The sequence below is a fragment of the Talpa europaea genome (genome assembly GCF_964194135.1).
Source record: "Talpa europaea genome assembly, chromosome: 14".
Taxonomy (NCBI): domain Eukaryota; kingdom Metazoa; phylum Chordata; class Mammalia; order Eulipotyphla; family Talpidae; genus Talpa; species Talpa europaea.
The window spans coordinates 25875439-25893955 of NC_140082.1; the positions used below are offsets into that span (position 1 = coordinate 25875439).

At 40.5% G+C, this 18517-nt stretch overlaps 1 protein-coding gene across 2 annotated transcripts in view; it reads right to left on the reverse strand.

The window, feature by feature from the left end:
• CACNB2 (calcium voltage-gated channel auxiliary subunit beta 2) overlaps window positions 1-18517 on the reverse strand; it is a gene marked incomplete at both ends in the record, with an annotated part of 300427 nt that overhangs the window by 205785 nt on the left and 76125 nt on the right. The window lies entirely within an intron of this gene.

Genomic DNA, 18517 nt, shown 5'->3' on the forward strand with positions numbered 1-18517 from the left:
GTATGTGACTTGGAGGTGTAGGGTCACACGGCCTCAGGATCATCACGAGGCACCAGCAATCCTCCACCATAGCCCACTGAGGCCCCTCCTGTTGATCTCTCCCTTTCTCTGTTATAATCTGAATATTAAAGAGTCTATGAAAATTCTATGGTTTTACCTTTACTATATACCAATTAATCCTCCATGTATTTGAAGGTCCAAAAGGGAAATAGTGGCTAGATTACAGATAAACAATAAGGTTACTTTCGTGATTACATCACAAACTTAAATAAAATACCTGAATAACAATACAAATTAGCTTTTGAAATAAGCCCTAGGAAAAACCCCACTCTGCTGGACTATGCAACCTATAGTTGTAGTAGATGGGATTTCAACTGGGTTTCTTAAAGAAATTTCAGTGAGAAATGTGGTAATAATAAAAGAGTAGAAAGAATTCAACTTCCAGCCTTTCTTAAGGACCCTTCATCAACATTGTTACTAGAATAACTGAATAAAGAATAAAAATTAACTCAAAGTTAGAATGAGATTAAAAACACTGGATTCTGAATTTGAAATGGAACTCGCTTAACTTTTCATAGACTCTGATATTTTTATACACAATATGAGTGATCTTCCCAATGCATTAGTGATTCCACCCACCTCACCATTCCAGAATCCACGAAAGCATGTCAAGCACCGACTAATTTGATTCAGCAAACATTTATAAAGCACTTTCTATTTGGCTGGCGCTTTGCTGGGTCTGTACATGCTTCCAGGCACTTATGACAAAATGCAGGAAAAAGAACATGGCATTTGAGTGTTATGGGAATAGCAAGGACACAACTGCTACCACTCCCCGGAAGGAACACTAGAGCTTTCTTGGGTTTGCCTTTGCAGAATGGGTAGAATTGCATCCAGTGGAAAACAGGATGTAGTTTTCCATGTAGTGGGGCAGCAAATGCAAAAACCCAGGAGATTATGCATAAATTATTGTTTATATGGGGTATAAATACTGTATATATAGAGAAAATATACATGATACATTCAAACAGTAGGGATCTACCCATAGTTGCCCAAACTAAACTGCGTTCACCCCCGATCCAATCCTTGTTTATTTCTATATCCTCAGCACTTAGCACAGTAATGAATGTATAGTAGGTACAATTTATAGTTGTCCCCTCATTATTCATCCTTTGCTTCATTTATGGGAACACAAATACAAATGTTCTATATTACTGGACTAAGAAAAATATGCCAGCCTCTCTCGATACTTGGTATGGACATAGGACTGGATTCGGTTCAACAGGGTAGGAGTGGAAACGACATGTGCCAACATCTCAGCTATATCCTAAGAGGGAGTAGAACATGCTTCCTTTTTCTTTTTACCTTTCTTACTGTCCTGAATGTGGATAGACTGCTGAAAGCAGGAGCAGCCATTTACACTGAAAAAGAAGCCATACATTCAGGAGAACAGAGACAGAAAGATCCCAAGAGCCCATATTGCTTACATTTTACTGTTGCATGAAAGAGAAGTAATTTCCTCCATTACTTAAGTCACTTCTAATTTGACCTCAGTATAGAAGCTATACCTGTATTTCAAAGTGCTCCTAGAATAGATGATTAATTCAGACTCTGAAAATGGAAAGGAGGTGGATGGGGAAAAGGGGAAAAGTCATAAGAAGAAAGCGGAGGATCAGGAGAAGAACAGGCTGTGAAGTACCTTGAACACCACAGCGAAGAGTTTAGACTTTATCTGGTAGCACATAGAGAATTATTGAAACCTTTAAAGGTGAAAATAGCTATTGTTTCATTAAGAAATAGGAAAAAGGGGGGCCTCCCCGGTGGCGCAGCGGTTGAGCGCTGGGTTGTGAAGCTGCCCGCGGCCTCTGCGGTGACGGTTCGATCCCCGGCTGGATCCCCGGCTGCTCCCCGGCCACCGGAGGAGGGTCCCACATGGCGCGCAGACCTCTCCTGCCGCCCGCTGCTCCCCTCAGCAGTGTACTTCGGTCCTTCTGCCTGCTCTGCTCCCCGCTCTGGCTCTGGTGAATTCTCTCACCCTCCCGCGCTTCTGACTGTACCCAGTGCATGTGTAAACAAAACAAACAAATAAACAAATAAATAAATAAAACATGCCTCTATTAAAAAAAAAAAAAAAAGAAATAGGAAAAAGGGGCCTCCCCGGTGGCCCAGGTGTTAAAGTCTCAGCACTAACGAGCTATCGCCAACCACTGCAACATGAGTTCAATCCCTGGCCAGGGAGAAACCCACATGGCACAGGAGACCTCTCCTGTCTCACCCGCTGCTCCCCTCAGCAGTGTGTTTCAGTAGATCTGCCTGTCCTGCTCCCCACTCTGTCTCTGGTGAATCCTCTCACCACCACCCCCACCCACACCTCTGGCTACCCCCAAGTTCTTGCATGCACAGATAAAATAAATCTTGGGGGAAAAAAAGAAAAAAAGAAATGGGGAAAAATCTCCAGATTCCTTGGTTTGAATCTAATGAAATCTCAGCATTAGTGAGAAATTGTAAGCTTATAAGCTTCAGTAGTTGTTTGCAATAAATATCTATCTACTAAAAATTCAAATCGAATAAAGTCAATAAAACTAGGAGTGTGGCTCATGTAGCTAAATCACAAACCTAATGAATTGTTGAATTAGCTATTTTGTTATAATGTGAGAGATTTAAAAGCAAAACGTTGAACAGTGACAATGAGTGGTAGAATGACAAAAGCAGCACATTAAAAATAAGTAGAGAGGGGCCTCCCTGGTGGTGTAGGGGTTAAAGACAGTGCTATCAAGCTACTGCCAGCCTCTACAACACCAGTTCAATCCCCCAAGTTCAATCCCTGGCCAGCCAGGGAGCAACCTACATGGCGTGGCAGACCTCTCCTGCCTCGCCTGCCGTTCCCCTCAGCAGTGTACTTCAGTCACTCTGCCTGTTCTGCTCCCCACTCTGTCTCTGGTGAATCCTCTTACCTCCTGCACTTCTGGCTTACACCCCAGTTCTTGCATGCATAAATAAATAAATCTTTAAAAAAAAATAAGTAGAGAAAAATGCACACAATGTCAGTGCCAGGAATTTTGTAAAATCCAAGACATACTTTCCGGGCAATCTTTATACATATGAAAATTAATGTCTATTCACTTTCTACATTACTTTCTTCTACATTACTACTAGTTAGGAGGGATAAAGTACACAGTGGATATAAACACTGGTCACAGTGCTGCTGCTTCTTCCTTTTTTTTTTTTTTTTTGTATTTAAAGAGCAAGTTTATTGGGGAAAGGGACAGAAAAGTACAGTACACTTGCATAGACACAAGCGGGCAGGAAGAGCTGCCCACAGTGCTTCTTTTGAGAAGAAAATTCTTTGGGAACAGAAAGGAAAACCTTATCCAGAGAAGCCTCCCGCAGTGGTGCTGAAGCATCACTGCCAGGGCTGACCCTGCTTCAGAGCTTGTGGCTCTTTTTGTGGCTGTGGCTTCAGGAAACAAGTGCTCCTGCCCCCAAAGCCACTTGAGCACATATTTCATTGAACTCTTCCTTCATAGGAGGTTGTTATAACTGCAACCACTCACAGCCTTGTATTCCCAGTGCACTATTTTTAGTAAAAACAAACAAAAAACATCAACTATCTACATTCATCTAGTGACTCAACAACATCAGTTGGGTGTTACTGACCATAGTGTGATCTGCTGGACACCACTGACAAAAGGACAAGTGAAAAAAACATGGCCCTTGATTACAGGGAAATTAAAATCCAGGGTGCAAGACAATTTTGAACAAATAATCACATAAATATCTAATTATAAACAGTAAGTTTTTCGAAAGAAATTGCAGAGAACTATGAAATGCACAGCAGATGGACATGGTCTAGCATTAGAGGGGTCAGAAAGTTCCTGAGGATGTCCACTGAGCTGAGGTCTGAAGGGTGGGAAGACAGGCAGAGAGAGGGGGTACAGAAGCCAAAGAGCTCTGTGGCAGAAGGAAGGCTGCATTTAAGTAGCTAGAGGATAAATCAAGGGGGACAGTGGGACAAGATGAGGTTGGAAAACTAGATGAGGGTCAGATCACGGGGTCCACAATGAGAAGCTTCATCCTTCTACCAAGAGCAGTGGGATCCCCTTAATACAGTTAATAGGTAGACCAAATTTGTATCTTTTAAACCATACTTTGGTAGTGGAAGTGAAGCCAGGTTGGAAGATGGCCAGAGAGGAAGCAAGGAGACCACATACGAAGCTGCTCTGATTATCCAAGTCAATGAAGATGGTATTTTGTGCTGAGGTGATAGAGGTGGAAGGTAAGACAAGTAGATGAATCTATGAGATATTTAGGAAATAAAAATAGTTGTGTGCAAGTACAGAGAAAGAACCCAATGTGAAAGATACCTGTTCCCAAATTTTTTTCAATTCCGGAATTTACGTTAGTGAAGTTCAGTTTCCTGCAGTAGAATCCATCATAAATCTCTATTTTTTACATCCGTTTCAGTTTGTTTCTATTCTTGAACAATCCTCATTTCTCTTCCTAGAATCCTCTATCTGGGGGGCCTCCCCGGTGGCGCAGCGGTTGAGCGCTGGGTTGCGAAGCTGCCCGCAGCCTCTTAAGCGCAGGTTCGATCCCCGGCTGCTCCCCGGCCACCACCGGACGAGGATCCCACATGGCGCGCAGACCTCTCCTGCCGCCCGCTGCTCCCCTCAGCAGTGTACTTCGGTTCCTTCTGCCTGCTCTGCTCCCCGCTCTGGCTCTGGTGAATTCTCTCACCCTCCCGCGCTTCTGACTGTACCCAGTGCTTGTATAAACAAAACAAACAAACAAATAAATAAATAAATAAAAAAGAATCCTCTATCTGGTCCCTTGCAGCTTTCACTGAACTCTTCTCTTTTTACTACCCCAAAGCACCAATCTGTTTTATTTCAGCTTCTACAGATTAAAAACTTCTCTCTCTTTTTTTCTTCAGATCTTTTATTCACCAAGGAATCTGGCCTCTCTTTTTATCTAATAGTTTGTTTATTTTCAGACCATTTCTTCTCAGTAATGGGGGTGGCATCATGTATTTATTTACCACTATTTACAGAGAGAAGTAGCAATATAAAATATCTACATGCAACATAACAGCGAAGAAGAGGTCATACTTTCAAAAAAAAATAATTGTCATGAAATGGGTACCAGATTTTAATGATAGATTCAAAAAATATTTTGTGTTATAAAGTTATAATACACATGCCACATTCAAGACTGTGAGAAAACTATGTAACCCTAATAAATCTAGGGTCTTTTATAGCCCAGTCATATTGAAAGAAGAACATTCCAATGAAAAAAAAAAGTAACTGGCGACCTTTTATTGCATAGCTCAGACAACATCATGGAGAATCCTTGAATTCATAGCAACTCCCTCAAACACCCCTTTCCTTTTATCCCTAATTCTTTTCCACAATAAAGCCACTGGGGAGGGCCTCCCCGGTGGTGCAAGGGGTTAAACACCACACCATGAAGCAGTCCGCAGCCTCTGCAGCAAGAGTTCGATCCCAGGCTGGCCAGGGAGAAACCTACATGGCACAGCAGACCTCTCCTGTCTCGCCCACTGCTCCCCTCAGCAGTGTATTTTAGTCGGTCTGCCTGGTCTGTTCCCCACTCTGTCTCTGGTGAATCACCTCCCACATCTCTGGCCTGTGCCCCAGCTCTTGTATGCATAAATAAATAAATCTTTAAAAAAAATAATAAAGTCACTGGGGAGCCTCCCTCACTTTCCAGCATAAAAACATCAAAAAACTATTTCTCTCTGATGCTCAGCTTCCCTTTTTTTCCCTTCAACTATCACCCCCCAGTTTTTTATTTGGTGGATATGCTTCATCTCTAGTTCTCACATTTCCTTTCAGTTCCCCTGATATCCCATTTCTTGACTCCTGAACAAGGCAAACTGGCAAACAAAAACTCTACCCTTTTCATTCTCATCTCTAGTCCTATCTCTCTCTACCCAAATTTTAGGTCTTATATTGCAGGATAGCTAGCATTGAGTGCACATTTATTCGATACTCTTCTAATAGAAGAATATTTGCCACAAGAAAAAACAATGAACAGGGAAGGCAAATTCTTTTCACTAGAGGAAGTGAAGAAGAAGGGAGGGGCATCAAGAACATTTGTTTATTAAAATAATTTTTATTAAAATAATGTCACATTATTTCTTCAATACATTTGATAAGTTCATTTTATCCATTACTGTTAAAGGAAACATGATCATGCATATAAGAAAGAAGGTCCACTATTTATAGAGTAATATTTCCAGTAATGTGCACACTGAGGGGTAATGTAGGACCCCCAAGCTTGCACACTCCAAAAAGGTTCTCGCATTCAGAGCAAGTGGTGCTCGCAGCCTTTTATCAAGACCGGCAGGCATGTGACACAAGGTAAAACAGGAGTCTTTGACATTGAAAAAGTTTTTTACATCAAAATGAAATTGTGATTCTATTAATATTTAAAAAAATAAAAAATAGAAAGGTTCTGGCACTCACCACATAAAGATATAGCATACCCTTAGTGCAAAAGAACTTTAATAGGATTAGTATGCACAGAGAGAGAAGAAAGGATAAAGTTCCCCTAAAAAACAGAGTTACCCATCATTTATAGGTAAATGCCCAGTTAAACAGGATTGGCCCAGAGCAAGGTCCCTGAGACCCAAATACTTGCCACAAGTATAAGGCACCTTCTGGTGGGGACCCATAAGAAAGGAACAAAAGGGGTCAGGCAAGTCTGGGTCAAAAGGGACAAAATAAAAGTACAAATCAAGGTAACAGCTGCTATTGTCAGCTTCCCCACAGCTCTCTCTCTCTCTCTCTCTCTCTCTCTCTCTCTCTGTCTCTCTCTCTGTCTCTCTCTTAATTTTTATTTCTCTATTTACCTTTTGCATAGAAGAACTGGGGTGTAAGCCAGAGGTGTGGAGGGTGAGAGGGGTCACCAGAGACAGAGTGGGGAACAGAACAGGTGGATTTACTGAAATGCACTACTAAGGGGAGCAGTGGGCAAGACAGGAGAGGTCTCCAGAGCCATATGTGGGCTAGTTCCTTGGGTGAGGGATCAAACTCAGGCTTTAGTGGTGATAACACTAAGACTTAACCCCTAGGCCAACCAGGGATGCCCCCTATGAGACTCTCACCCACACCTCTTCCAAATGCCTCTATGTGTCTCGACTCCAGGTGTCTCTTTCCATTTCCCCCAAGTCCCTGGTGCAAGTCCAAATCCAAGAAGCAAACACACCCTTTTTCCTTACATCTCTCCTTGTTCTCTCCAAATCTCTTCTAGCATCCCCTCACTGCTCAGCTCCAACCTTCATGAGGTGGAGCAGGGAATCTGGAACCTCCCCTTTCTATGGAAATTATACTATTAAATTTCATGAATAAAGCTATGATGTTAACAGGACAATATACTTCACAGCAGCTATTTTGATTCTCTATTTGTCTGGAAAGACCAAGAAATAGAAAGACATTTCATCTGAAGTTGCCATGACATATTCCTGGTACATTTTGGAATTCTGTGACATCTGCATAAACCATGTATAAATTTTTTTACTAGAATCCTTACTTGTCATAAAGATTGACATCAGATCACCCCCACCACTGCTTGACTCCTCTTTCTTGCAAGTCTGAAATTTTACCAACTGGAAAATTCACTTCACATAACTATCTTCTAAGAAAATTAAATATCACATATATAGAGCTAAAAGTCATTTACATAAATTATTTAAATCTCATTAAATAATTTAAAATCCTATTTTACATACATTTATTTAGCTATTCCCCCATCTTGTTTCTGAAATAATTTAAGGCAATTTACAAGAATAAATTTTAAATGACACTTAAATAGCATAAATAAAGGGACTAAAAAAATGAAAAAAGAAGAAAATAGGGACATAAAATCGGGGCAAATATGAGGCCTGAAATGTACTCCATAATAATCAATGCATTTTCAACAAATGGGCCATACATTTGGTTCTAAGCTTTCTAGCAGCCAACTCAAAAAGGGAAACTCAGTCAGTTATATAATTTACAGTCCATAAGCTTAAAATAAACCAAATGCTCAGAAGAACAACTCTTCTTGGCACTAACACCAGACACTGAATTCTCCTGGAGGTGTCCATAAAAGGAACATTGTGTAGAGTGATAAACACCACCTCTGATGACATCCTAAATGTCACAATGGGTTTTAAAGAGTTGCTTCTTACACTGACCTTCACCAGAAACAAGATGCCTTGCACTAGTAACACACAATAGAACAATCTGGGAGAAAGAGAAGGAGTATCAAGGGTGGGAAAGTTTTGCAGAAAGATATGGGTAATTTGGGAAACCAGAGGAAGGGGAAGCATTGAAAGGCAGGCCAGCTCTAGCTCAGTACAGAAAAATGTCTAGTGTTTGATTGGAGGATTGCTCAACATAATGGGTCAGACAAGACAGCTGATTCCTTACCCATGTGGCCTGACCCACGAGGGCTAACAAGAGCACAGACAGTAATACTGACTGATCCAGGTCCAGGGTTGCTTTCATCCTCACGATAACTGTGAAGAAGGAACGGTCTCCATAATGTTATCCCTGAGTTACACATAAGGGAAGAGATTTAAGTTTAGCAATTTGGTCAAGGCTGCACAACATATAAGCAGCAGAAAAAGGATTTGAGCCCAGAGCTGTTGAACTCTTGCTATCAACCACTAAGCCTCCAGAGTTCTATTTTTTTATTTAAAAATATATATTTATTTTGACTGAATGAAATGTTTATTTTTTAAGAGTATACATTTAACAAAACTGGTCCCATAAAACTTGACATTTTAATCAGTAAAGAAACAAAAGTGCATCCACTGAAGAAAGGCAAATGCTGTATAATTTCACTCATTTGTGGAATATAAAGAAAACAAAATTAAAAAAACATGCCTTTAGACTCTGACAACAGAAAAGTGGTTGCTTCAGGGGAAGGAGTGGGAATAAGGGGCCAAGTTGGATGGTGGATGGTGACTGGATATTTGGTGGTAAGTGTGGTAAGAAAATGCAGAGTGTGTGAGGCTGTAAGTGCCTTTTTACAATCATTCAGCCATGAAATCCTCAGTGAACAAAGTCCAGACTAAAGAGCTCTCCACATTTCTAATGGACAACTTTGGAAAAAGATGGTTGGGTTGGAGGGGAGCAGACTCGTATACAATCAAAAGATGGTTAAGACGGACTCCCAGCTGGTTGTAATAGGTAGGAAGACAGAGGGTTTGGTATCAATGGTTGTATTTAATGGTAGTAGCAGTAGGAAGGTCTTTCTGGAGAAGTGCTGTTTTCTCAGATGAAATTAGAAGAAAGATCATTAACTGAGAATGAGAAGAAGGGAGAGAGTATTGCAGATTGAGGATAAGGGAGATGGTGTAAAAGTTATCTCAGGAATGGCCAAGTGGAATAACCAGGGGAAAAGAATTAACCCTGAAGACTGAGGGCAGGGTGACACCTGTGGTCATGAACTTAAAGAAAAATATGTCCCATAGCTGTGGTTCTTTGCCCCGTGTTCATCTGCTCAAGTTCAAGAGCAGGGTTAGTGAAATCAGATTTAGCCTGGCTTGGAATTTCCTAAGAGTTCTGGAGAGAGGGAGAAAGAAGCAGAGAGTTGAGAATGATTGCATAGATTGGGAACATCAATGGAGTAAGGAGGAAAGTGAACACACTGGGACAGAGGAGAGGATGGGCTATGAAAAGATATTGGTTACAAAGATAAAAAAAAATATATAGAACAGAACTAAAGGAAATACTTTTGGATAGTAATGTCGGACATGTCAAATGAGATCATAGACATTCTTTTAAAAGATATCTTCAAAAGAACTTTACCTCTCATAAAACAGTAAATGATGGAGCAATATGAAGACAAAGGAATGGATGAGATAATCTCAATTTTTCTTTTGTTTCTGATTTAATTAGTTAAGAACACTACAAGAATGATGGATATAGCAGAAAAAGTTCTATTTAAGATATGAAGAGTGGGACTTGGGAAGAGCTAACTGATTAGGGGTAAAGCACTTTTTAAAACACTATATTTGTCCAATTACTTTTTTGTTATCAGACCACAGAAGTATGTCATTCTTCTCATTTATGAACCAGAGAGTTTCAAAGGCAAATTAATTGAACTATGAATTTTCCTTTTTTGAAAGATCCATCTCATTATATTTGATATAAACATTCTCCTCCTTCCTAAAGACGAATGCATTTGGATCCTAACAAAGAATTAATTGGCTAGGGAGAAATGAGGTTTTTCTATTGAATGTCTAAGCTGAAGTTTAAATATTTGAATTTCTTTTTTCTCATTCGGTAGATTTGTTTTGGAAAGTACCAACCAATGTGCCTAAAATCTTCATATGATTTTTTAGTTTAATTTTACTTTTTATTTAGTGGTGGGAAAACTTTGGTAACTGTATAATTTTTTAAAAAAGAATGAAAAGAATGTGATGTGATGAAAAGAATGTTATCACCTGAGCTGCCCGATGTCCCTGATAATCTTCCCGCAGGCAACAAGTCATATCCCTTCTAAGGAAACTCACTTCCAAGGAAACTCAGGCATTTGCTTTCCTGTCCTTTGGTTCTAATTGGCTTATTATAAGGGGAAGAAGGGAAAAATGTGCATGAATATGCTTTTCATAGAGTTGGTTTGAGTTGGGTTTGAGCAATCCAGGGGCTGATCAAGGGGGGAGAAATGAAATCATACAATAAAACTTGTGACTAAGGAAAAAGTGTTTTCATTTTCTATTCATTGCTACAGAAAATCTGTAAAAGGTACTCTCGACTGGCTGTATCAACTTGCTTGCCTTCCTCTCTTGATTGAACTTATTTCAGACTTTTGACCTAGTCCCTCCCTGAATTTAGTCTAGTCACAGTCATTGGTGACCTCCCTGACCAGCTTGAGGTCACACGAGCTTTATTAAATGGTTCTGACAGATCTGCATTTGGGGGATATTCCTCACAGTGGGACTTTGTCCAGAGGTCAGGGCACGAGGGGATGGCATCAAGAGAAGTCCCAGGGAAGGGGGATGGGAGAGGGACCCACAGTGTCTGGGTGATACTGCGCAGCAGCACAGCGGGAGTCTCTGGGTCAGACACTTGGAAGGGCTGTGGCAGGTCTGAGCCTTTTAACCTCAAACTCCATCTTATCCAAGGTCAGCAGATGTGGGGTGAGACTTTGTGGGTTCTGCAAAGTACACAGGATCTGACGGGTTGCAAATCTGTTTGTTTCAGGTTATGTTTGAAACAACTGATGTGTAAAAATTTGAATGTGGCACCCACTGACATTTTGACTTTCGAACTAACAGGTTTCAGCCTTCAGTGAAACAACATGGGAGCCAACACAACACACAGTGGCCATCTTTAGCTCATTCATGCAACAGGTGAAGGAGGGAAAATATTGTAAATATATTTTATTTTATTTATTTATTTTTTACATAAATCTTTTTTTTTTCCAATTTATTTATACAAGAACTGGAGTACAGGCCAGAGGTGTGGGAGGGTGAGAGGATTCACCAGAGACAGAGTAGGGAGCAGAACAGGGAACCAGACCGAAAGCACTGCTAAGGGGAGCCTCGGGCGTGAGAGGAAAGGTCTGCCACGCCATGTAGGAATCTCCCTGGCCGGCCGGGAATTGAACCCGTGCCTTGGAGGCTGCGGACAGCTTCACAGCGCTGCGCTCAACCCTCTGAGCCACTGGGGAGGCCCTGTCAACATATTTTTAAAAGAAAGAAAAAAACAGGAAACAATTGGTTCCCTTTTTCAAAATCCTGATGCCCCCTAAAGAGTAATAATAATGGTTGTCAGTGATAGAATGTTTCTTATTGCTTAGCCCTTGACATTTTTCTTTTAATTTTTACAGCAATCTTTAAAGCTAATATTTTTGTAGACATTTACCACATGAGAAAACTGGCTTACAATCACATAGCATAAGAGAAGCAGGGTATCAGTGCTAGGAAGGGAGAGTTGATGGGTTTTTGTTTTTTGTTTTTTGTTTTAAAGATTTATTTATTTATTTATATAAGCACTGGGTACAGTCAGAAGTCAGGAGGGTGAGAGAATTCACCAGAGCCAGAGCAGGGAACAGAACTGGCAGACAGACGAAGTACACTACTGAGGGGAGCAGTAGGCGGCAGGAGAGATCTGGGCGCCATGTGGGACCCTCACCCGGCGGCCGGGAATCGAACCGGCGCTGCAGAGGCTGTGGGCAGCTTCGCAACCCAGCGCTCAACCGCTGCGCCACCGGGGAGGCCCGAGAGTTGATGTTTCTCACCATTGGAATATCCAGTCTTTCCTTGAAGGCCACTCCCCGCCCCCCCGGCACTGGGGTGGGGGTTGGGGGGAGGGGAAGAGGTACTGTGGTTTTTGATCTAGAGCTCTTCTGGGCTCCAGGGGTGAGTAGCCAGCAAGGACCCTTTCTGAACATTCCTTCCCAGTGAATACCTGCTCTTCACATCTTCTCTCCATCTTCACATCATCGCTACCCAATGATGTCCAAGCATTGCTTCCCAACTCCTACCTGGAGAATTACGTAGATTTAAACCAAGGTCAGAATAAAAATAAATGAAAGTTCATACTGCAGAAAAGCAAATAGGAACACATCCAAGCTATACTTTCACTGCCCCAGGACTCTGAATCTTTCTTAAATTAAAGCCTATGCTCTGCCCTAGAAGCCACCTCGCTGGAGGGGATAAAGTCTAGTAGCAGTAGACCTTCTGCTTCTTACCAGAGGAGAGGTAATCACATGGCTAATTCAAAAACCCAAACACATTTTGCATTGCTTTGGCAAATGCAAAAAGTGAACACAGGTTAAAAAATAATTGCTGTATTACTTCCTAAAGTTCCACCCTAGTTCACCTGGACACACACAATACCCAGCGTGCAGTTTTACATACCACATGCCTGTTGCATTTCCTGTGGCTGCTACAGTGAATTATCAGAAACTCAGTGGCTGAAAACAATACATGTTTATTATTTTACAACAATGTAGGTCAGAAGAACAAAATGAGCCTTAAAAGAAAAAATCTAGGTATAGGTGGGCTAGGTTCCCTCTAGAGACTCTAGGGGAGAATTTGTCTCCCTGTCATTTCCAGTTTCTTGAGGCTGCTTCATTTCTTGACTCATGGGCCTTCCCATCTTCAAAGGCAACAATTGTATTCCGCTGACCTCTACTGTCATTGTCACTCTCTCCCCTGATTCTGATCTTCTGCCTCTTTCCCTTGTAAGGACTTTCATGATTACATCGGACCTCCCTGCACAATCCTGGATAATCTCCCTGTCTCCAGATCCTGAACAAAGTCACATCAGCAACATCCCTTTTGCCAGGAATGGAGCCAGGGACTAGATGAGGACCTCAATGCGTGAAAGGGCATTGGTGGGCCCACATATGTGTGCTGCTTCACTATCAGTCCCTCAGAACACTCAAGTCCTCCTATTTAAAGCAGATAAAAAAAAAAAAAGCAGTTCAGAAAAGCAGTTCAGAAAATTGAAATTAGCAAATGAAATCAAAACTCTTAGACAAAATTGCTGAGGTGCACATAACATAGTCTCTGCTATGGGCAAGAATCAGCATTAAGTTTCTCTGGGTATGTATATTAGTGTTTAAATGAGAGATTATGTAGCACATTAGGAAAAGTCATATATTTTGGGGACCCTAGTTGTCAGTGAAATATGGGAGTTGGGAAAAGGTTTAATAATTCTGATTTCATTTAAAAAATATTGCAAGGTAAAATTCTGATATCTGAAATAAGTTAATGAACTCAATGATCTTATTCTAGATGGATTGAATAAAGAAACCAGATATCTGTGATTACAAAATGGACTCTTCTGATAAGGTTTTTAACAGTCTTGAAATCCCTTTGGATGATGTAATAGACTTGTTGCCAAAGTCACTGCAGCAGAGAGCAAGGACATAGTACTATTGGGAAGCCAGTCAGCTCCTCCTGACTGAGCGCTTTTAAACAAAGAAAAGCCAGAAATTTCTGTCTTGCACACATTACATCATTTAGCTCTCCCCAGCAATGCAGCACTATGGTTAGTAGTAGCTCAGCTTTGCAACTGAGGAAACAAGGTCCCCAGGGTGAAACGTCTAAGAACACCTTGCTGCTAAGTGCCAGTTAGAGACTGTGGGTGAGCCCCACTGAGGGCTCCAGCCATGCTCGCAATGTCACCATGTCACACAGGCTGGTCCCTGAAACCATGTACATCACCTGCCACTGCAGAGGGCACATCCACACCCCACACGTTCACATGTGTGGGTGGCACAGGTCTGCAGCTGCATTTGCCTATTGCACAGTGGCGGTACGCCATGGCTGGCAGGGCACCCCACCCAGGCCACCACAGCTGCATGCTTGCATTGTGCCCAGGCACAGTATCGGCTGCACCCTGATGTACTGGACAGGTCCCCAGCCCCCCACACTGTGTTATACTGACACAGCAGGAGGATGGGCATAACCCCCACGGGGGACAAACTGGAACACCTCACTCAGGTGGCCACAGGGCACTCTGCTCCTGGACTCCAAGGGACAGTGCCAGCTCAAGAATATTTTACAAGACCAGGAGACACAGTAGAGTTGAATACACAGAAACAAGGATAGAAAATCAGGTAAAATGGGGAGACAATGGAATATGCCTGAAATGAAAAAGACGATGATAAAAAATATGTGCATAACAAATGACCCAATGAAGAGATCCAAGCCATGGAAAAACTTGAGGAGGAGCCAAACAGAAGTTACAGAGCTGATGAATACAATGACAGAATTGAAAACCTCAACAGAGAGGTCCAACAGCAGGCTGAATGAAGCCCAGGAACAGACCTGCAAGATAAAGCAATAGCACTAACCCGGGCAGACCAGCACAGTGAAGGGAAGATTTTTTTGTGTGTGTATGGAGAAGACACTGTAAGGGGCCTCTGAGACAACATGGAGAGAAATAAGGTTCACAAGATAGGAGCCCAAGGAGGAGGAAAAATAGCAAAGGGTCATGCAAATTATTTGAGGACATAATAGTCAGAAACGTCCCCAATGTGGGAAAACTGACATTCAGGTACAGGAAGGACAGAGATTAAAAAAAAAAAAAAAAAAAAAAAAAAACCAAAGACATCCATACTAAGACATATTAAAATTAAAATAGCTAAAGTTAAAGATAAGAGAAGATCTTAAAAGTAGAGGGTTCCACCAGGCTAGTAGCATGTTTTTCAACAAAAATGTCAGAGACTGGAAGAGAATGGCATGACAAACTGAAAGTGCTGGGAGGAAAAATCTCCCAAGAAGAATTCTTTACCTGGTAAGGTTAACAGAAGTGACAGGTTAAGAGTTTCCTGGATAATCCAAATCTATAGGACTTCATCATTACTAATCAATCTTGCAAGTAATGTTAAAGGACTTCTTTAAACTGCAAAGAAATGGCACTGACAAGAAAATACATAAATAAAAAAAATCTTGCTGGAAAAGGTACTTACACAGTAAAAGTAGTGGACTCTTTATAAAACAAGAATGAAGATTAAAAGATAAAAGCAGTAAAATTAACCAACAGCCAACTAGTCAGCAACAAGTCAAGGGGTACATGTAATATAAAAATATAAACTAAGACATCAAAAATACAAAGATAGTAAAAATATAGAGAGAGTAAAAAGTATATATAAAAATATAAAGAGAATAAAAAAATGTAAAGGTTTGGAATGCCTTCAAAGAGAAGGTGTTATCAACCCCAAACAGAACATTGTATACACAGAATGCTCTAAGGGAAATACGCAAAGACAAATATGGCATGATCTCACTTACATGTGGAATCTAAAAATAGCTGAACTCGTAGAAACATGGAACAGATTGGTCCTTGTCAAAGGTGGGGATGGGGATGGGCAAAGCAGGTGAAGGTGTTCAAAGGTCCAAGCTGCCAGGTAGAAGATAAATAAGTTGCAGAGCGGCTGTGTGTGGCATGGTGATAGCAGTTAACAGCACTGACTGTTTACTTGAAAACTGCTAAGAAAATGGATCTTAAAAGTTCTCATTACAAAAACAAAAATTGTAACTATGGGAGGGAATGGGGGTTATGAAATAAACTTGTCTTGACCATTTGCAATATGTGCACGGGTCCAGTCATAATGTTGTGTGCTTTAATACAACACTATATGTCAGCTACCACTTACTGGGAGGGAAGTCTCAATTTCAGTTAGATATTTATAATTAATATATAATCTTACATATGTTCCTGGATTTTAAAACTAAAAAAGGATTCTCACTCTAAAATACTGCACTATGTTGAAGTGGAATTAACTGATAAGTGCTCTTTATACAAACATTTCAAAAGTTATTTATCTGACTTTTCAGGAAAATCTACATATGACGATAAAAGGACTCAGGAAATGCAGAATAAAATTAATTTTAAATCAATTAGAGTTCATGGAAATTGAGTTTACATTGATTAAAAATGATTTAAAATTTAATAATGATACAAATAATTAAAATATCATCCAATTTGCTCAACTGTACTACTACAAAATGCATTAGGAAAGCACAGATATAAACCAGGTAGTAAGTGACACAGATTCATAAAAATCATCTCAGACTTCTCTTGCAATTAGGTGAATAGAAAGAAATGTTTCTATACAAATGACATCAACCTTTTGAGACTATTTTTAAAATTAAAAATAGAAATTAAATTTTACTTGTTTTAATAAATTAAGGAATAAAAGAGCAGCATGGAGTGAGCAAAGGAGACTATGTATCCACTGACTCTAGAGAGGAAAGTCATGCCAGATCATTCAAAGCTTTCAATAATTTTAAAAACGTTTTTTCTTTTAGGTAATTTTAGCGGGGTTTGTATTTGTCGTATCCTGGCAAGTCAATGAGGGGTTTAGAAGAGGGATATATGACTTGGCTTTCATTCAGAAAAGATTCCACTGGTTATATGCAATATGGGACTAAGCTAGAGGGAGGATGGAGTGTGGGTCCTCTGACTACTGCAATAGTCCAGGCAGTCAAAATGACAGCTTAGGTTTGGCTGACAGAAGAGGTAGAGGAGATGAAAGGGTCTGTTCAGGATACTTACACAGCAACATCCAAGGAACTGGTGATAGACTAGCTGCTGGGCTGAGAGAGAGGGAGGTTATCAAGAATGACTCTTAAGTTCCTGCTTTGTATGACCTGTTAGAGAGAACTGCCATTTGCTAGGGAGAGAAGACTGGAAATGAGCCAGACCTGGGGAGCCAAGACCACAAGTTCGGTTTTGAACATGTTCAGTCTGAGGTGTCTTTGAGAAAATCAAGAGGCAATGTCAAGAAAGCAATTGGATTTGTTCCCAGATAAAAGATTACCAACAAATTACCTGGTTACACCCTCCACTTTCTCATTATCTCACTACAAACAAATTACATAAATATAGAGCAGTGCAGCACTCCTAGTGAGAGCAAATCAACTCTCTGCAAAGACTTCAATCATATTTTTGATTAAGTTTATAAATGCAAGAAAAGAAAAAGATGTTTAGTTATTTGAGTCACTACAAATCTTTTGCAACATGTTTTTTTGGATTGAAATATTGGTCAGAGAGGGTCCAAGTGGAACCAAGCAAAATGTCAAGTAGAATATGTTTTTATTTGTCTAATGTCAACAGAGTACTCATAGTTGTTGTTATGCTAGTTCAAAGCATGACCTAGTTCTATCATTCCAGTCATTCAATATTTTTATGAAGATAATACTTAACCTCTCATGCTTAAGATTGTCAAGAACTTTTTAAAATATGACACTGTTCAAAAGTCATGTGAGTTTGTCTCAGCTGATAAGACTGAGAGGCAGCTGTCTACACACAACTCAAAAGAAATACACAACATTAAGATAATGTACACATGCCCTGATACGGGACTTGGGTCTCAGGCTCCACAATTTCACCTTCTTTATACAAATAAAAGCAGTTAGTGTTTATATGATTTGGAACTGTAGTTGAATCTGGGCGACCAGGTACTAAAAGAGAAAAACAAACAAGCAAAAAAAACCGAGAATCTAGGAAAATTAAGATTAAGGATAAATTGGGATTTAGAGTAGTTTCCTACTTTTAAAGTAGACTCAATTTTTTAAAACTTTATTGTATTCAATGCCATTACAGTTAGTCAAGGAGTCTTGGCATGTTCGACTATTGAAAGCAAAGTCCTGTTTCAGTTCTTGTGGCCACTAGGTGGCAAACTCTGCTAAAGAATACTGCTAGCGTGGGATGGTTTGCATACATCAGAAGGGTGATCTTATGCCTCTAACCCACAAACAGTGCTGTAAACCAACGTGACAGTGAGAGAGAGAGAGAGAGACAGACAGACAGACAGACAGAGAGACAGGGGAAGGGAGGAGAAAGAGAGAGAGAGACAAAGAGAGAGAGAGAGAGAGATAGTGCCATCATGAAAAGATTTTTACAAGCTTCAAATCTTAATGAAAGTATTTGGGTTACTGTTGCCTTCAAATGTGGAAAATACTTTCAGAGTTCACACTGACTCCGTAATTAAACTCATGATTGCACAATTGTAGACTCTAGAAATAATCTAACTGCAATTT